The 21407-nt window shown below is 41.9% G+C and overlaps 1 protein-coding gene across 4 annotated transcripts in view; it reads right to left on the bottom strand.

The window, feature by feature from the left end:
• Positions 1 to 21407, bottom strand: part of Shroom3 (shroom family member 3) — a 369823-nt gene that overhangs the window by 99243 nt on the left and 249173 nt on the right. The gene's annotated exons all lie outside the window — the stretch shown is intronic.

The following is a 21407-nucleotide window of genomic DNA, read 5'->3' as shown; positions in this document are numbered from 1 at the left end:
GTCCCGGCGCCCGGGGCCGCAGTGCGGGGCAGCAGCGCCACGCCTCCCGCCCGGGACCGCGCCCGCGCGCGCGCCCGCCACCAGGTAATCCACAGGAAGCCTCGGGGATTGGCCCGCGCTCAGCTTGGATTTGCATTTCAATGGCGCAGAGGCTGGAAAACGGATTCTAGAAGCGCACGCTCGAGCCTCCCTCGCCCCTCACGGCGTGGTGTGTGAGGGGATTCGATGCACACCAACTCTCCCGTCACTTTGCACGCCGACGTATCCCCCCGTGCATCTCCTCTGCTTGGAAAGGAACAGGGCTCCCCAAAACAACTAGCAACCTGGAGAAGCCCGCGGCCGCTCCTTAGGGGCCAAGCAATCAGTAATTGACCAAATGAAGCATGAATGAGGCAAGGTAAAAAGTTCACAGCTTTTTTAAAAAGATCACATTACAAGGAAAATAATCATCCTTTTTCTCAGTAGGTCTTTTCAGCGTGTCGACCAGAGAGTGTCGCTGATGGGGTACAGCTGTTGGCAGTCCCCTCCCAAACCGTGAGCATCATCTCAGATGCACAGGGGAGGGATTATTTCCCAAAGGGCTGTAATGGTTCCCGAGAGTTTTGCTCAGGCTTTCCGCGTTTTGGGCGGTTAAGCATTATGTCCATTTCCACTTGCTTTGCACTCGTGGCGTAGGTGCCCCGGTAATCGTCTTAAGGAAAAGATGGTGTTATTTTCAGTTTCATCTTTCCTTTTTCAATGGAGGTTAGGATTTCCCCCCTCAGAGAACACTTTTAATTGCTCTCACATGTCACCTCTAGAGATTAAAATAACTACGGTTTGAAATTGGCTTTATTTTCGCTCAAGCAAAATCCCTATTGTTAAATTTCCAGGTTCCATATCTATGGTAATAAGTATACACATAAACACAGAAGAGAATACCTAACTGGGCGGGAATAGCTGGAAGCCTTGGTTACTGCACAGCTGATACCTTGCTTATACTTGACTCTTTGTTATATGGTGATGGGATGCAGCCACAGACCTCTTTATTGAAATAATCAACAATTGCCCTCAACTCTAAAGGTATTATCTCAATTAAAATTGTATTTTCTTTTTACATGTGGTACCACAAGCAGTTACAATTACAAGGTCACAGGGCATCCACGTTGTTGCTAGGCATCAGAAGCAGGCAGCCTGAAGAAGCAGCCAGTCCTTACAGTCTATATAGAGTGCTGCTGGGGCACCGCCATGTTGGGGAAATGTTACTAGGTAGAAAACACAGGCAGGCACTCTGCAGGTAAAGCAGGCAAGGCCTCCTCTCTTGGACTGCCTTATCTTGTTTGCTAAATCCTTAAGGTCAAGGGAAGTCACCTAAGGGTGGAACAGATTCCTCTATGCTTGTGTGAAGCACCACTTTAAATCCATGATTCACAACATGCCTTGGGACCAAATCTTACCTCCCCTACAGCCTGGATTGTACCCTGTAATTCATCTCTATGACCAGGTCTCTGGTTTTCCATTGATCGTGGGTTCCAGAAAAACACTTTTTCTTATGTTTGCAATTTAGAAATATCAGATATTTTTAGATTGAAGGAAAGCAACCTGTCTCATGGGCTCGAAGGTGAGACATGAAATGATGAAATCTCAACAACAATGTAGAATTATGTCAGTATCTCTCTGCATGGGCTGAGGCAAGTTCTCTCACCTGGTGCCTCACTTCTACAAAATGGTTTTCCCCTGCCCTCAAAGCAAAGCTAGCAAGGGAGCTAATGGATATGTGTGTCAGGGTGCACATGTGTAAACTCCGAGTCACTTATTAAAGAAGTTCCCTGTAAAGTCACATTGAGATTTAGCTCCTATAGTGACTGCCTTCAGAAAGTATGTGCTACAATAGAATCCAAAGCCTTTTTAATGTGTGTGTGTGTGTGTGTGTGTGTGTGTGTGTGTGTAGTTCATTTTCCCATTACAATTGTTGGATTCTTATCAGTAAGGACAAATTTTTAAGAATAAATATCTTTACCAAACAATAAAGATCACTGGCATACACATCCCTAAATTCTAGATTCAGCATTATTCTGCGAATTATTCCATGTTAATTAATAACACATTTAATTAATTGTATGTTCAACAAAAGACTACAAATAGAAAGCATACACAAGATTTGTTCTTTTGTATATCATGAAAGAATACTTTTATAATACACATACTTTATTTTTAAATTTTTATTAGTTTTTATTTTCTGTCTATGAGTGTATTGCCTGCATGTATGTAAGTGTACCCATGTCATGCAGTGCCCGAGGAGGTCAGAAGAAAGCATCGGAGTTATGGACGATTGTTAGATGCCATGTGGGTGCTAGTACTTGAACCCGGCTCCTCTGCAAGAGCAGCCAATGCTTTTAACCAATGAACCATCTCTCTAGTGCAAACTAAATGTTACTTATAAATAGGCTACCATTAGTTCTTACAAATTCAATTTGACATTTTTCTCTATTTTTCCAAATCATTTAAATCATGAATTTGCACAACAATAATAGTAATAACCTTTCTTTTGACACAGCTATACAATAAATTCACTGGCTCATCTGTATTCTTTTTAAAATAGATACTTTAGGGCTGGAGAGATGGCTCAGCAGTTAAGAACACTGGTTGTTCTTGCAGAAGACCCGGGTTTAAATCCCAGCACCCACATGGCAGCTAACAACTGTCCGTAACTCCAGTCCCAGGGGATCCGACAGCCTCTTCTGACCTCCACGGGCATTGCACATTGCACGACACAGGTGCACTTACCTACATGCAGGCAATACACGCATACACATAAAAATAACAAATAAGAATTTAAAGAAATAGATACTTTAGAAAAACTGTTGACTATTCTAGGGTCTGATACAAATAGCACAGAACTAAGAAAAAAATCTAAATATGGAGTCTTTGCTTCATAGAGAAAATTTTAGGAAGATCATAGGATAAGCTGTTTTCTGAAATATTTGGGTTAATGGGAACATTATACAACTTCTAGTGTAATATTTACTGCAAGAAATATTTTTAATTTTTTGAGAAACACCAATATGTGTAAAACAAATGAATAATTATCTAAGTGACTAGAATGCTGAAATGGAAACTGAAAGAAAGGAAACACATCTAAGGCCACCTTAGGTCTTAGAAATGGTTTATTTTATGAGGTGGTGACCATGAAAGGGGAAAACACAATCCTTTCCTACCACTTGCCCGAGTGACTTTGCTTTTTCCTCCAGCACAGCTCTTTCCCCTAAGTAGTTCTCAAACCTAAATCCTCAGAGCCAACACTTTCCCTCAACCTCTCCTTATTTAAGGCATCTTCAACTGCAGCTAGGTAATTCCTATTTACAAAGGTACCTCTATGTGTTCCGTTCTTTGCATCCCCAGGAGCAAGGGTCCAAGTAAAGGCCTTTATGCTACCTAGCTGTTACCCAGAAAGAGACATAGGCTCTTGCAAAAGTCAGAATCCTAAGAAAGAAGAGAAGAAGACTAGGTAAGCAAAGGTTTATTTATCACTGCAGGAACAAACATGTTACTGCTGTGGTCCCTGGCAACATGTATGGTTTGCTGGAACAGAGTTGGGATCTTGTATCAAACCCGTACTACTTTAAGCAGAAGTGAAAGGCCTGGGAAAGAGAACAGGAAGCTGGAAGAAGGGACAAAAGTAAACCTGAAGGAATAGCTTCTGATGGGCACAGTTCTTGTCCCCATGGAAATGACAGGACAATGTCAACATTATGAGTTGCTAAATAAGTAACAGTCACCCAGGTCAACAAAGATTGAAACATATCAGAAACTAAAAGTAACCTGAATGTTCATGAAAAAGTAAATTAAGAGTATCATGTTACATTGGAAAAGAGGTTAAAAGCTGGGGATGTAGCTCAGTTGGTAGAGTGCTTGCCTAATGTGCATGAAGCCCTGGGTTTGATCCCCAGTACCCAGTGTGGGATCATGTGCCTCTAATACTAGCACTCTGGAGGCGGAGGCAGTAGGCTCAGAAGTTCAAGGTCATCTTCAGGTATATTACAACTCTGAGGCCAGCCACAGGGAGGAATGCATACATAGTCAAAGGAAAAAGATTCTAATCACTTTCTATAGGCATATTACATAAAATTCTTATACGGTTTATAAATTCCAGAAAAACATCTGGAAGGAAATACCAAAAATAGTGGAAAGTAGGATTTCAGGGAGAGGAATTCGATGAGCTAAATAAAAATTTGCCTTTTGCTTCAAATACCTCTGTAGAGTGTGAGGTCTTTTAAAACTAGAAAATAGTAAAAATCTAACATTAATTGTACAAAATAAAAATTTTACCTAAAAAAAGCACCTTGGGTTCTGAAATATCTGAGACAAATAAGTTACTTTTATTAACTGAAGAGTTTACTTCCTATCTTTTTTCCTTTAAATTTCTTAATTTAAAAATTTTTGCCGGGCGTGGTGGTGCACGCCTTTAATCCCAGCACTCGGGAGTTAGAGGCAGACCGATCTCTGTGAGTTCAAGGCCAGCCTGGTCTACATAGTTCTAGGACAGCTGGGGCTACAAGGGAGACCCTGTCTCAAAAAGACAAAAAAAAAAAAAAAATTTCTTTATTTGTGTCTGCATATGCATGCATGCCTGGGTGTTCCAGGGAGTCAGAGGACAACTTTCTTTCAGGATTTGGTTCTTTCCTTCTACCCTGTGGGTTCTGGGGATCAAACTCTGGTCATCAGGCTTGGGGCAAGCGCTTTTACCCACCGAGCCATCTCTCCAGCTTTCTCTTAATATCTTGTCCATATGACAACTCAAGAATAAAGCACATACTCCAAACTCACATGGAATTGTCACAGCTTGAAGATGAATGCAGTTTGCTTAGAGCCTGAATTCTCTACAGCTAACATGGAAAGAAAGAGAAGAAGGGGAAATGCAAAAATGCAAAAGAGAAAATATGAAGGGAAGAGGAAACGGGAAAGAATGAGAGATGGAGTTAGAGGGCGAAAGACAAGAACAGAGGTCAGGAGACCTAGAAGAAGCCTGAAGTGTGGCTATGCGTTTGAACACATACACCAAATGAATATGTTCATATGTTACTTGGGAGAGGGAGGGTAGGAAATGATTCTACCATTTTCCTTGTATTATGCTACAGTATCTGTTATAACATCAAATAAAGAAAAATTGAAAAATAAAACTCATGGGGCTGGAGAGATGGCTCAACAGTTAAGAGAACTTACTGCTCTTGCAGAGAACCAGAGTTTGGTTCCCAGCACCCGCTTTAGGTGGTTCACAATTGCCTATAACTACAGCTCCAGAAAAACTCAACATCTCTGGCTTCTACTCACATGCTCAACACCCCCAACACACATAATTTTTTTAAAAATCATAAAAAAAAAAACCTCATATAGGTGACTACAAAGCAGAAAATACTATTTGGCCCCCTGCCTTGACTGTCACAGCCTAAACCTTCACTGATATGCATAACCTAATAATATATTTGCTATCTGTGGTGTTCATCAACATGATAAAAACATTTTTAAAAGTATTTTTATTTTATGAGTGTATTGCCTGCATGTAGGTAAGTGCACCTGTGTCGTGCAATGTGCAATGCCCGTGGAGGTCAGAAGAGGCTGTCGGATCCCCTGGGACTGGAGTTACGGACAGTTGTTAGCTGCCATGTGGGTGCTGGGATTTAAACCCGGGTCTTCTGCAAGAACAACCAGTGTTCTTAACTGCTGAGCCATCTCTCCAGCCCCGATAAAAACATTTTTAGACAATTTGACAGAAAGTGGTGGAATCCTACAACTTTTCAGATTTATATCCCACCAGCATCTTGGATGATAATGTCTAGAAAGTAAATAAAACTCAAGTGGAACAACAGTGGCTGATAACAGCTGTCAGCAACACATCAGCACTCATTCATGCCCCCGACCCTTGTCATAGCTGTGTCACCAACCACATTACACACTTCTAGAGCCAATAAATTAACTTCAATGCCCACAATAATCTGACAAAATAAGAGTCAAATTCTAGACATGGTCTAAATAATCAAAGTTCCTTTCCACTTATACTTTCCTTGACAGGATATAATTCAAGAAGTTTCAGAATAGCTTAAGATAAGGAATTGTCACATCTTTTTTCCTCCTGTCTCTCCCGGCCCACTTCAATCCAGTCACCACTTACAGAGCACTTGCTATGTGACAGGTATTGGGTATTAGATGGCTGAAATCCTAGCCAAATTCAGGAAGCTCCTGGTTCAGTGGCAAATTTTGGTCTCTAAAGAAAGTACCTCAGGGGCTAGAGAGATGGCTCAGTGGTTAAGAGCACGGACTGCAGAGGACCCAGGTTTGATTCCCAGCATCCGCATGGTGCCTAACAACAATCCCTAACTCCAGTTCCAGGGGATTTGATGCCATCTTCTGATTTCTTCAGGGCACTATATGACAAAGGTACACTTACACACATACAGGCAATACACTCATACATATAAAATAAAAATATTTTTTAAAAAAGTACCTTAGAGCTGTAGGTGGTGAGACAGGCCTATAATCCCAGTACTTTGAAGACTAAGGTAGGAGGCTTTCAGAATTTGAGGCCAGCCTGGGCTACACAGCTAAAACCTTATGGAAGAAGAAAAAGAGAGAGAATGGATCTTGGTCCCATGAGATAAAATTAGTGGAGCAGGTGAAAAAAGAATACATTCAACAGCTTCAGTAGCTTGCCAGTGGCGAGCAAGGTAAACTGATCACACTGAGCCTTAGTTTTTCTCTCTGTAAAATGATTATACCTCTCACAGAAGACTATGATGAAGTCTTCTGGATAATCACTGAGCGTGTTTAGGGGAGGCATGCTAGGGAGGTATGCATTGTTTCTAGTCCCTCTGTTGAATTCCTGGTAGCCTTTTATTTCCTTCCAGTTGGTGCCATTCACTGGCAAGGCAGGGATGAATCATCAGCTCATAGAACAAGACTCCAGGCTTGAGACTTACGCTTTAGAAGAATTGTCTAGTCAGAGCCAGTTTTTCTCCCACAACAGATCTTACAGCTGAAGTAGAAGGTCAAAAGGTGTCTGGGGATAGAGAAGGGCACCAAAGCTTGGGAGAGCTCAGGGTCCTCTCCAGAGAGGCCCAGGGATTTGGGGCAGAAGATATTTGGGTCTTGACACTACAAGAGTTTGGAGAATACTCAGTGGAGTCAAGGAAATGTGTCCATGATATACTTGGGCTGGAGAGAGCCTCAGGATTTCCACCAACTCTCCTGCCCGGTGACTTAGAGCAGGAAGGTTTCTGCAAAAGCCAAAGGGGCACAGAGTACTGATCAGCGTGAAGAGGCAGCAGAGATTACCATCCCAGCTTAAGAGCACTGGCTGTTCTTCCAGAAGACCCGGGTCTGATTCCCAGTACCCACATGGTGGCTCACAATCATCTGCAACACCAATTCCAGGGAATCTGACACCACCTTCTGCCTCCCTGGGGATTGTACAACACAAACGCACATACATACATACACATAAAATAAAGATAAATATTTTTTAAGAAAGAAAAAAAATATTTCTCTATTGTGTCAAAGATTTATACCTAGCAAACAACAAAGGGCTCCCCATTATACCCGCTGTATACAAGTTCAAAAGTACTAGCTATGGTTATTTTAACTTATGGTTCTGGTAGCAAGTTAGACGATAATATTTATGTCAGGAAAGTATACTCAAGGGATGTTTGAGACAAGCCCTGAAGGATGAACAAAAAGAAGGAAGGAGAAGATCAGGGAAGAAAGTCTGAAGGTTCAAGAGCATCAGACAGTACAGGTCAATAGGATAATATAAATAACATGACTAGGGCATGGGCAGGTAGTGATCAGCGTACACAGAGAGGCAGTCGATGAACAGTGATGGCCTTATAGGCCAACAGCAGGATTTAAACTTTCTGTTGTAGATAAAAAGAAATCACTAAAAACATTTGCCCCAGTGTCATTCATGACTTGCCTGTTGTAGAAGTAATGCTGATGCATATAGAGGACAGGCTGAACAGGGAGTGCAGGCCTCACTGACCTTGACCTTATGCCTGCCTTTGCCACTAAGGCAGAATCACATTCTCAACACAGTTCAAAGTTCAGTCTCGGGAAGCAGCACAGGTAGATTCAGGTCCTGGCTGCAGCCCTTACTATGGAACCTTGACCTGGTCACCTCCCTCCATGAACAGCTCACTCATCGAAATGAGAGCTCATTGAACCCGAACCACAGAGCCGCTGGAGTTTCAGATCTGATACTTCCTGTGAGATACTTAAAATGGCATTTAGCATGAAGTAAATGCCTGTTGAATCTGAGCTCTTATTGTCACTGAAGATCATTTTTATGGGGGAGAGTGGCGATTGTGTTGGACAATTATTCAACTCATGCTATTCACTCAAACTTTGATCACTATGTTGTAAAATTTCAGGAAAGAAAACCCATTTTGTGGGACTAGAGAGGTGGCTCAGTAGTTAAAAATGCTTCCTGCTCTTCCAGAGGACCCGGGTTCAGTTCCCAGCACCCACACGGCAGCTTACAAATGTCTGTAATCCCAGTTCCAGAGGATCTGACTCCCTTTTCTTGCCTCACAGTAACTGCACACACGGTGCACTTACATACATGCAAGCAAAGTGCTCGTACTCATAAAAATAAAGCTAAAAGAAAGAAAACCCATTTTGCAATATCATTTATCAAAGGCAGAAGTTGAGTTGCAATTCAGATAATTAAATCCCTCCAGCTGGAACTGATTCTGCTGGTTTGTGCTGGAGAAAGTGTTTCTCCTTTTCAACCTTGAAACTGTGAACAGGGTAGACGGGAACCACTTACAACTGCCATGAACCATTAGAGGCGACAGCCTTCTGGAGGAAGGTGAGGCACTTGGTATGTGAAGGGCAGACTTTGAAAGGGCATGTGATCTAGGTGACAGTGAGTTCTGCCAGCCCAGGTCCCTGGAAGGCAAAACTCCACCAGTGACAGGTCCTTAATGGCATGGGTTCAACTAGAGTGCATTCCCTTATAGAATCCCTTATGTCCTTGTCACCAAAGAATGTATACAAGGGAGCAGAAGGCAGAGTGTGCAGGGCTGGTCAGGACTGGGCTGGACAGGACTGAGCTGGACAGTATTCGGGAACCCAAGCTGTCTCTCCCAGTGGGGATTTTAACTGATACCTAAGAAGGCTCAAGGACTGAAATCTTTTCTGGGACATAACCCCGTATGTTCTGATTGGAGACTGTAAATCTTTTTTTTTCTAGAAAAATATTGAAGTTTCTTAAGACATAGATGAAGATCCAGATAGATCTGTGAAAGGCATGAGGAAGGTGGGCATAACTGGTTTATAGATAGAGTAAAAGTGATTATTGTCTTTGGTTTACAATCTGTCTTTTAACAGACACAGTTGTCATTTGGTATCTATGAGAATTATTTCCAGAACTCCTGCTCCCTGCCCCTCAGAGAGACGCTGAAATCCCTGGATGCTTAAGCTCCTGTGTAAAATGCATAGTCTTTATATATAACTTCCATATGTTTTCCTTTAGTCTTTAACTTATCTCTAGATTCCCTGTAATACCTGATATGATGGAAATGCTACATAAATAACTGTTTTTCTGCTTTGTCTGTGGAATGATGAGAAACAACATGTGATCTGTACAGTTGTGACATCTTGGGCCTAACTACATTTTTGACTGTGCTTGGTGTATTGGTGAGTTTGGCTAATGTGGAGACATGTTCTGTTTCCCAGCATGAGCACCTGCCTGATAATAGGCATTGTAAGGCAGTTTCCCCAGAATTGAAACATTCCCTCCAAATGGAAACAGTCTTCCTGGAGGGAGAGAGGATCCTAAGTGTCAGGAGATAAATAAACAAAAGATCACAGGACAGTATAAAAAGTCATAAACAACTGCTGGGGAGGAAACTCTGACCTCTGAAGGTACGAATTGCAGAGAGAAGAGATTCTTAGACTGTCCAGCTGCCTGCAAGCTGTATGGAGAGATCTGGGTTGTAGCTCTCATGTTGGAGTGGGCTTTTCTGTTGCCACAACTCCTTTTGCATCATCCCTGGTTCTTGTAAGTAACCCCAATAAAAGCTCATCGATTCACCATGTTGGACATTACATTCATTACTTTGGTCAGTTGTGGGTTCCTTTTCTGGGGTGAGCTGATGTGTGTGGGTGTTGCATCTTCCCAGAAAAAGCCTGTTGTAATTATACAACAGTAGGTAGGAAGACAGTGCAAGGGATGATAGAAAAAGGAAGAAACCTGGCCAGGAGACAATGTGGAATGGAAAGTTCCAGCTTGCCTGGTGGGCAGGCAGTAGGGGCAGGGTTTAAAGCCAGGCTGACGTGTCTGGGTCCATCTCGTGCTAAAGAAGCAGAGAGTGGTGGCAGTGATACTCTGGTAAGCTGGCATGAGAAATGGCAAAATGACATATAGAAATCAGTTCTAATGACTAAAAGTATCGTGTTTCCCCACTGCTTACAGAACCTATGACTCATCACTTCCCTGACTCCTCAATGACACCAACAACAGTCACTTCATAACCGTACAAAACATCAACAACAAAACCAAAGTCACTTTTTAAAAGAAACTTGCTCAGTGATTTGGCATTTCCTGTCTTTGCTCTTATCAGGATCCTGAGCCTTTCAAAAAGGCAGGTTGTTGCTTTTCTTAGCATCAAGACACACATCCTACTGACTAGTTTTCTTCCTTACTCTCCTATAGAAAGCCTTGATTACATAGAAATAAGAACTTAAATGAATTTAGGATTGCTATACAGGATCGCTGCTTTAGGCACAACTCCAACGTGAGGAAAAGTAACTTCAGGAGAGAGATTATTATTATTATTATTATTATTATTATTAATTATTATCATTATTTGGTATTTTTGAAACAAGGTCTCCCTGTAGCCGCAGTTGGCCTGGATTCACTAATGGAGACCAGGCTGGCCTTGAACTCACAGAAATCCGCCTGCCTCTGCCTCCTGAGTGTTGGGATTAAAGGTGTGCACCACCACGCCCAGCTAAGAGATTATTTTTAAAAAAGGAAAGTTTCTGGGGCAAAAAACATTGGAACTTTTCAAATGCAGGTGACTGATCATTTATCACTACTGAGGTTTACCTAATAGGTATGGAATGAAATATGTACCTATTTTCTAAGAGGTAAAATCATCTTTGGTACTCCAGATTTTTTTTAAATGCCTATCTTCATTTGTAAACTCTTAATATTTATGTTTGAATATTTAAAATTTCCACCAGCAGGTTGGCAGCCTCACTGGTCTTGAAAAGCTAGCTTCTTTGGCTTTCAACAGCAAAGCAGAAGTACTGAATGTGGTTCCTGGTGGCTTTTTTGGCAGTCTCCCTTACATGACTGAGTTTTAAGAAGCCGGGGACGCCTCCCCTATTCTTTCAACACCTGCAAACAATGTGCTTCTGAGAGCGATTCTAGCCAGCCACCATGATGACTCTCCTTGGAGTAATCTTCCTGGATTGCTTTCATCTGCCTCACATCACAAGCTTTATACTTTCACATGCAGATTCTGGCCAGAGCAAAAAAAAAAGAAAAGAAAAATCTGTCTTTGCCTTCCAGCTTATTTGTTTTTGAGCACAGCTTTCTCCTTGTAGGTGTCCAGGAAACTGTTCTACTTCCAAGCCGGATGTCAGTGTTATTCCGCATACCTTAGTGTTCTTGCCTAGGAACCAGAAGATAAGATGGGGGAGAAAATGTATTTTTAAACTTTTTGTAACCTCCACATTTGGGAGGTATCCAGAGGGTGCTTGTATTAGCTAAGGGCAAGGTCATAGACTCTTGAACAGATCTTACTGACTCTGACTGCCTTTGCCTAATGGGAGAATCAGGACAATGATGGACCTGCCCAGAAAGAGCTGAGCAACAGCCTAGTATTAATCATACACACAGCATGGGCTTTATATACTTTATTTCCAATCTTACAACAATATCTAAAGGTAGCTATCACTAGTCCCATTTTACAGAAGAGAAAACAAAATTCTGCTTACAAGGTATGTTAGTGAGGAGGGACAAAATAAGAATCAAAGAGGTCTGCCGGTTCCAAAGCTCAGACTTTTCCTACACCACCCCTAATGACCAAGAGACCCAACAGATGTTGGAAGTGAATTTGTTTTAATGGGAGGACAAAGTTTCTTCATCTTCTAGAGGGTGAAGGAAGGTGGACATATCTTGTCTTTGTAGGCAAAGACTACTGCTATTTGGGGCATCAAAAGAAAGCTACATAAAACCATTTTACTTATAATCTAATGGAAGATGAGCAAAGGCTTACTATTTATTTCTCTTTGCCTGATTCCATCTACATTGGTACAGCCATAGTGGTACCTTTGATGAATCAGATAGGTTGTTTTTGTTTTTGTTTTTGTTTTTTGTCAGCATGCCCTGGTTTCCCTCTTAAGCACTTGACTCATATTTCCTTTGGTTTTTGGTCTCTTCCTTAAGCCCAGGCTCTACTGTGGAACTGCTACCTAACCTCTTAAGACCTACAATAGGTATTCATTTTTCAGTGACACCTTTATGATCCTTAGTAAAAAGGAAACTCTCCCTCTGAACATTCAGAACTGCATCAGTCATCTGTGTTTTACCTTCAATAAACATACTGATGTAATTAAGATGGATTCAGTTGGCTCATCTCAGATGCTCTGTGATGCACAGCACATGTAGGTATGGTAAACCATTGGTTGACCCAAGGTTCCCATTGGCTAAACCAGAAATATAGCTCAATGTCAGAAGATTTGCCTAGCATACCAAGGCCCTGGGTTTGCGTCACAGCATTACAAAAGCAAAACAAGGAGCTGGGGCTCAGCAGCTAAGAGCACTTGCTACTCTTGCAGAAATCTGAGTTTGATTCCCAATACCACATGGAAGCTCACAACCATCTCTAATTCCAGTTCTAGGGGGTCTGATGCCTCTTCTGACCTCCAAGGGCACCAGATACAAACATACTGTGCATTCATACCTATAGGCAAACACTCATACACAGAAAAATAAATATTAAAAAATAAATGGGAGGCTGGAGAGATGGCTCAGGGGTTAAGAGCACTGACTGCTCTTGCAGAGAACACAGGTTCGAGTCCCAGAACCCACACAGTGGCTAACAACTGTAACACCAGTTCCAGGGGATATGACACCTTCTTCTAACCTCTTCTGGCATTGCATGACTTAGATGCACTTACATACATGCAGACAATACATTCATACACATAAAAATAATAAAAGATTTTTTAAAATGAATAAAAGCTCTAACTCCTTGTTGCAAGCTACATTAAGGAGAGTCTGCCCTAAAAAGAGTTTCCTACACCATTAAACACAGGTCGATTATCTTACTTTTGTAAGCCCAGGATGTCCTCTTTGACCCCCTTTGTTTACAGGAGTCCCATTCTTTCAAGATCTTCCCTCCATTTCTCAGGCATCCCTTACCCCTCCCCGAATTTATGAACTAAATGCTTTTTATTTTTTATTCATTTTTTCAAAAAGTCATATATTTTGATTATATTTCGATGCCCCTTCTCTATCTGCACCCTCCTTAATAGTCCCTGTCCAATTTCATGTTATATATTAAGGTTTGTCCAGTCAAATTTGTGTCCCCAAACGCCCTTTGTTGTGGGTCTATCCGCTGAAGCCTGGTTAACCTATCCAGCATTAGACCTTTAAAGAAAACCTGCTGTCCCTCTCCCAGCAGCTATCTGTTGGCAGTAGTTCCTCAGGTAGGGCTGGGGCTTCTTCCTCGCTTCCCCATGTCTATGCTTGGATTTTGTCTGGCTTAAGCTTACATGAGTGTTGTGCATGCTGTCACCATTGCTATGAATTCATTTGAGTAACTGCTCATCTGTCTGGAAAACTGTTTCCTTGTGGTCATATACCACCTCTGGCTCTTAAATCTTTCTTCCCCCTCCTCTGAAATGATCCCTGAGCTTTGAGTGGCAGAAGTTTGATACAGATATCCTTTCCAGGCATGAGCACTCTGCAGCCTCCTACTCTCTGCACACTGACCAGTTGTGGGTCTCTGGGTTAATCACCATCTTCTACATAACGAAGCGTCTCTGGTAAGAGTTGAGTGATGTATTAATCAGGTGTGCAGGGGGTGCGCGCATATCTGAATGTGTCTGGCTGAGTAGGCCTAAGAGCTGAGATCTGTGAACTAAATTTTTGGAGCTTACCATCAACTGCCATGAAGCATGTGTGGATGTCCTGTATTCCCAATTAGATCAAAGATGCCATTATTCATTTTACTGACTGACTTCCATATTTTGAGCAGGGTCTCTGGCATTCTACTGAAGCTCTTTACTTTCCTGTTTAGTCTCTTCCTTTTTTACATTTATTTATGTGTGAGGGGTAGCTGGAGTACATGTACCATGGTGTGTGGGGGGAGGAAGGAAAGACAACTTCTTTTCACCCGGTCACAGGACCAAACCCAGGTCACCAAGTCCCTTTACTTGTTATCTCACCCACCCTAATCCCTTTTTAATATGAAAGAACTTCAGGATCCTTTGACCTTGTTCCTCAGCTGAGTTACTGTGCCTGCTCCACTGCAATGTGCCCCATGGTCTTGACAACTACACAGTAAGATCCTTGAGGGAAGGGACCACATGTTCTTACTCTTCTGGATATAGTATGTGATCCAGAGTAGAACCCAATAAATGTTCCATTGAAATTTTGAAACTACCAAGTTCACAAAACAAATAACGCTTTAAAATCTGTTTTTGTGGAAATTGCACGAAATTCTACATGACTAATTGTCAAATGAAAATCCTTCTCCTAGACATATGAGAGCTGACAGATTAAGAATTTTGCTTTAAAAAAATCCAGAAAAAAGAAAACAGCACAAGATCCTCACTCTTTCTAAAATGTCTATGTCTCAACCTTTGCTAAGTATCCACACTTTACACTTCCTCCCATTCCCTGCCCACACCCACATTTATCTCTGGTCTACATTCCTACTGTGTCTGAAGACCCTACCTTGGTCAATAATCACGTTTGTGTCTGAGGGAGCACTAGTCCCTTTCCCGTGGGTAGGAATGAAAAAACCTGACAGGACTTAAAAGCTTCCCAGAGGAAACTGTCTGAGCTGGTGATTTACATCCCTGGTTTTCCTATTAACTGACTGCCAGACTTCAGAAAACTGGAGCCAACCCAAGTGGGGCCCCTGGCAGCTGGTCTGAGGCCGGAGCCCAGAGACCATCATTGTCACAGTTGCTGAGAGCAGTGCAATGGGGAGGCCTGGGGAGCGGTGGAGGGTGAAATGATTCTGGCCCACAGATGCTCCAGGTAAGCAGGGTGGCCCTGCTTCCATGAAGCTGCAAAACAACTCACAGTGCTGTGTTGAGGAGAGCCTGAGAACCTGCTAAAAGTTCAAGAAGATTCATTCCTCCCTCTATCTTAAACTGTGTAGGAGACCAAGCAAACACATGAAAAAAAGTTAAGTAACCTAGAGAAATACAGGTAAATGATTGTTGTTGCTGAAAAACAGGTATCTTTCATCCTATACAGACAAAGACACAGAAAGAAAAAGAGAGAAAGAAAGACACTAATTAAAATAAAAAAAACAATATGTCAGGGAAATTGGAGTAGTGCAATGAATAGAGAATTTCATTTCTGCAAAATGTAAAAGGCTGGAGATCTGCTTTATATGTGTTTGTACTTAACTCTATTTAACAGTACAGTTGAAAAGAGTGACGATGGTAAATTTTATATGTTTTATTAAATTAAATCATTTTAATTAGAAAAAGTAAAGAACAGGAAAAAAAGAAAATAGCCAAATTCTATCTGGAGAGGAAAATATAAGCTTGCTTCGGGCTGCTGTGTAAACCCACTGCTCCGCGCCCCCCTGCTTCCCCTAGGCTGCTGCTTAGAGAGTACACTTAAATATCCTTCTCTTTACATAAATAAAAGGGCAGAAAAAGAAAGACATGAGTTTACAGAAGCAGAGGGAAGAACTGGGTCGGAGGAAAGTCTTTTTTACTCAATCCCGGGCCTATAGGATAATTTAGAAATTACCCGTGTAGACTGGATAATGCAGAAGAAGCTTGTGAAGATGAAACTTAGATGGAAGATGGACTTAGTAGGCTCTACTAAGTCCCAGCTTTGTGATTTCAACTCAGAAGTCTGCTGCTGGCGATCCATGGAGCTATAGGCCTCCCAGCTGAGGGCAGTCACACCAACAGGCAAAAGAGAAGCTAAGGAATCCACCTCCAGTTCTTCCCGGTTTGCCTCACCCACCCATCCCATTCTTTCTTTGCAGTCCAGTAGGAGACTAAACTACTTCTATAGAAGGGATTTGTTTTTTAATCTGGTCCAATGTGGAGTTGTTTTTCTTTGGGAGACATTGACTAAAGTGACAAGCAAAATGCTAATTTATGCTTCCTTTAGTTTTGCAAACATGGCAAGGGGCGGGTGGGTGTATGGATTTTTATAAGGTAAAGAGACAGGATCTTCTTCAGGCAAAGGATATTTTTTCTCCACAGGTTAAGACTTACTCCCTAAAAATAATGAACTCAGAGTAGCTTTTCTTTGAGAAGCCAGTCAGCGTTAAAGCAAGAAACTTGTCACATGCTTTGTGTTCTCGGTCCCTGCCCAAACCAGGTAGAGACTTTTAAAAAATCTGTCCCCAACTTGGAGTAATAGAGTAATAACTACAATAAAAGGGGTTTAATCAAAACTTTTAAAACACACACTGGAGGCTGGAGAGATGGTTCAGTGGTTAAGAGCATTTGTTGCTCTTCCAGAGGACCTGAATTTGGATCCCAGTACCCACACTGGGCAACTCACAGCCTCCTATAACCCCCACTCTGGGGGATCTGATACCCTCTTCTGGTCTCTGAGGGCACCCACATGCACATACACATACACACATACACACATATACATAAACAAAAATAAAAATAAATCTTAAGGGGCTGGAGAGATAGCACCACAGTTAAGAGGATGTACTGCTCTTGCAGAGGACCCAAGTTCTCCTCCCAGCACCCACATAGGCTTTGGCAGGCACTGCACACATGAACACAAACCTACATGCAGATACACATATGCACATAATTAAAAGTAAAATATTAAAAAATATTAAAAATAATCTTTAAAATGTACAGCTGCTGAAGCTTCCTTATCAACAATAAGGATATATTTTTCAGTCCTTTTTTTTCCTCTCTGAAAATGTATCACCTTAGGTTGATCCTTCCTTTCTCTCTCCTTCCTTGCTCCTTCCCTTCTTCCCTCTTTTCCCTCCTTCCTTTTTAAAAATATTTTATTATTTTTATTTTTTCTGCCTATGAGCATTTTGCCTGCATGTATGTAAGTGCATCACATGCATGCGATGCCTGCAGAGGCCACGAGAGGGTGTTGGGTCTCCTGGAACTGGAGTTATGGACAGTTGTTAGCTGTCATGTGGGTGCTGGGAATCGAGCCTGGGTCCTCTGGAAGAACAGCAAGTGTTCTTAACCCCCGAGCCACCTCTCTAGCCCCACTCCTTCCCTTCTTTTCTTCTGTTTCATTTTGATTTTCTGAGACAGGGACTCCCTATGTAGTCCAGGATCGCCTCAAACTTCTGCTGCAGCCTCCCAAGTGGTGGGGTCACAGATGTACAATGCCAGACATAGCTTCCTCTCGTTCCTTTAGACAAAATGAGCTCATAACACTGTATGAACATCACTTCATTATTAGTTATGGAACTAGACCAGAAAATTGATTTCCATTTTTTAGAACAGTAAGTCACCTTGATCTCCTCACAGGGCCCTTGATGCAGAAAGTATATAAAGCTCCTGCTTCCTAACTGAAAAATCCCCTTTCCCTTAGGGGTAGACACCACAGCATTAGGTTACACGAGTCAGCAGCAGCTACACCTGCCTGTCTCTGGATGCTTCTCTCTGGTATTACTCATTTTCTAGGCATGTTTCATTGAGCACCCACCATGCCAGGGTGCTGCATGATGGGATCTGTCCAGCAGCCTGGGAACCAGAAGAAGGTCTCTAACCCTGGACCTGAGTGATGTCCAAAGCATTTTATACTAAGATCTTGAGACTCAATGGAAGATGGAGGGAAGACAGCTATGTGACCAACAAAAAGGAGGATGCCAATATGGCTGAAGGAGAACACAAAGGAGTTAGTGGTAAAGGGGACAGACAGAGCCTGGACATGAAGGCCTGGTAGGCTCTGGATATGCAGTTCCCACCAGGTCCTGATTAGGAGTTTGAAGTTTATCCAAAAGGCAAATAGAAGCTATTGGAAGGGTTTTGTTTTTGTTTTTAAAATTATATATGGGCGTCGGGGGAGGGGTATGCACATACAGGTGCGGGTACTGCAGAGGCCAGAGGGGTCGCATACCTCAGGAGCTGGAGTTACAGGTGGTTGTGAGCCACTGGATGTGGTTATTGGGAATTGAACTTGGATCCTCTAGAAGAGCAACAACTGTTCTTAACCACTGAGCCATCTCCTCAGCCCCTATTGGGAGTTTTTAAGTAGAGGAATGGGATTGCCTTGTGGAGGTCACTAGTGGGGATGAGCAAGGTCAGAAAAGCAGTCAAGATAGAGCCACTGGAGTATAACCTGGAGGGACGGTGGCCCTCTACCTGGAATGTAAGCTCCACCAGGTCAGGGATTATTCACCTGGTGTTGACTTTTGCCGCTTATGTATGGTTTCCACACATGGCTTGTGACTAGGCCTCCAGCACTCAGGATGGTACCTGGCACACAGGCAGTTCTCAAATATTTGCTGACCAAACAAGAACAGTCAAATAAGCTGAGCTGGGTAGCAGCAGGAGATTAAAGGAGTGGACCAGAGGAGGAGAAAAGTGGAGAAGTGCAGTCTCCTTAACCTGCTTTCAACCTTTACATTCTCTTTATCAATTTCAATAGTCATTCCCCTTTGCATTCCTTTCCTTAAGAAGTCTATATAATTTAAGATAAAACTACCAACAATCTTTTCTACATAAAATGCCCTTTTTATGTATACAAATCAATGATTTTTTTTAAAGTAAATTTAGAGCAGTTTGCAGCCATCATCATATTCCAGTTTTAGGATATTTTTATCACCCCCAAAGTTCTTCATGCCCATTTCTGCTCCTGCTTCCAGCCCCAGGCCATTAACCATCTGCTTTTTGTATCCTCAGATTTGCCTTTTTCTAGATCTTTCAAATAAATAGAACCATGCAACACATACTTTTCAGGTGGTAACTTTCACTATGTTTTTGAGATTCATCCACATTGTAGCAGGTGTGAAAAGTTTGTTCCTTTTTGTTGTTGAACAGTATTCCATGGTGTAGATGATGATATTTGGCTTATCTATCTACCAACTGCCAGATGCCTTGATTATCCCATCCTTTGTCTGTTGTGAGTAATGCTGCCTTTTACATTTATGTAAATGTCTGTGGGTGATCGGGCCAAGAGAGAAACTGTTTAATTTTGGTTAAAACAATGCAAGGACTCAAGGAAGATGCCCAGATTTCTAGCTTGGGCAACATGGTGGGTGGTAATACCAAATTCACTGAACTGGGGAGAATAGCTCTGATGAGAAAGATGACCTCGGTTTGTGACAAATCACCTGTAACATATGCAGTGGGTGTGCACAGCCAGCAGGTGCTAGCCAGGTCTAGCATTCTTAGCTTAGCTTCCTCAAAACACCTAACAAACTTAAGTGCATTTTTTTAAGGAGCCTGTTCCATGTTTAAGAGTTCCTTCTTGGACATATAGGAATCCATTAAATACTCATTTTGGTTTGTCTGACAATTATAACATCTGCTACATGCTCAGCATTTACTTTTCATAAAATCATGGCAGATGTAAGTAACAAAGGCCACCCGCTTAGCCATCTGTAAGTACACAGTTCAGTGGCAAGAAGCATATTCACAGGGCTCTTCCTTTGTCGCTGTCATCCCTCCACAGGACTCTTATCTTGCAAAACCGAGACTGTACCCACTAGACAATTCTTCAGTCCTTCTGCTCCCAGCCCCTGTCAACCACCATTCCACTTTATTTTTCCCTATGAATCTGACTACTTTAAGTGTCATGTATATAAATGGAATCATACAGTATTTTTCTTCATGGGACTGGCTTACTTCATTTGGTATAATGTCTCCTCAAAGCTCATCCATGTTGTAGCCTACAAGAAGATTTCCTACTTTTTTTAGGGTTGAGTACTAGGCCATTGTATGTACAGACCACATTTCATTTATCCATTTATCCATCCGTGGATGGATTTCCTACTTTTTTTTAGGGTTGAGTACTAGGCCATTGTATGTACAGACCACATTTCATTTATCCATTTATCCATCCGTGGATATTTGGGTTGTATCCACCTTTTGGCTATTGTGAATAATGCTGTTATAAAATTATTTGAGTCCCTGTATGCTCAGCACTTCCTTGTGAGCAATTAAAAAATATATAAGAGTTCATGGGGGGCTGGCAAGATGGCTCAGTGGGGTAAAGATGCTTGCTGCCAAGCCTGACGACCTGAGTTCAATCCCCAGGAGCCACATGGTGGAAGAAGAGAACTGACACCTGCAAGTTGTCCTCTGACCTCCACATGTGGTAGATGGTGTGGACACATGTTCATGCACATCTGTTACATAAAATAAAAAATTTTAGAAAAAGGATATGGGGCTGCACATGGTTAAGAACTTTATGAAACCCATCACTATGTACAATGAATATATGCTAATATAAATATAAAATAAAGAGCTGAAAGATTTTTCTTGTACTTCAACTCAGGTAAGCTGAAATACACTACCTGCTTTTATAACAAGTAATCACATAAATCTTCAGCTGCACAGAATGTGCCCCAGACTTTCTTTAGCTTTGAGAGACACTGGGTACCACTGGACTTTCTTGAATTCTACTCCTATAATATAGGAAATTGCACATTTTTCAAAGGACTTTGGAGACACCATTCTAAATCATTGAATACTTCAGCCTAAAAATATCCTCAGAAAATTCTTTCCTTTCCCATATCCATAGGGTCACGCAGTGACCTAGTTTTGTTTGGTTTTGTGATAAACATGTCTAGCTGGAACTTCACAATGCACTTCAAGTTTTCTTGTAATATGCCAGGTCAGGCAGGTCAGTTCTGATATTGTGGCATTTCAGGACAGCATTTATCAGAGAATGAAGGATGACATGGGGTCAGGCTGTCACACCTGGTGGCAGAGAGAAAGAACACACCAATAAAGAACAAGGAGAAGTTTGAATTTTGCAGTAAGGAAGGATTTACGCAAGGTCCAAGCTCCATCAACCAGTAACCGTATCACAAAAAATTTTCTGCTTTCCACCAATGGACAAAGCAGGCGGTTTATGGAAAATACAACAGGGCAGTGTTTCCATTCTATCGTGCTCAGGAAGATTGATAAGGCATGGCAGGAATTAAGGTAATAAACTCAGCAAGCTTCATAGCCATAGACATCAGTGAACACAGTTGAATTGTAGATTTGACAAA

This window comes from Nannospalax galili, unplaced genomic scaffold (assembly GCF_000622305.1).
Source record: "Nannospalax galili isolate Female #2095 unplaced genomic scaffold, S.galili_v1.0 scaffold800, whole genome shotgun sequence".
Classification (NCBI taxonomy): Eukaryota; Metazoa; Chordata; class Mammalia; order Rodentia; family Spalacidae; genus Nannospalax; species Nannospalax galili.
The sequence above is the reverse complement of the archived record's forward strand: the minus strand, read 5'-3'. Positions and strand labels throughout refer to the sequence as shown.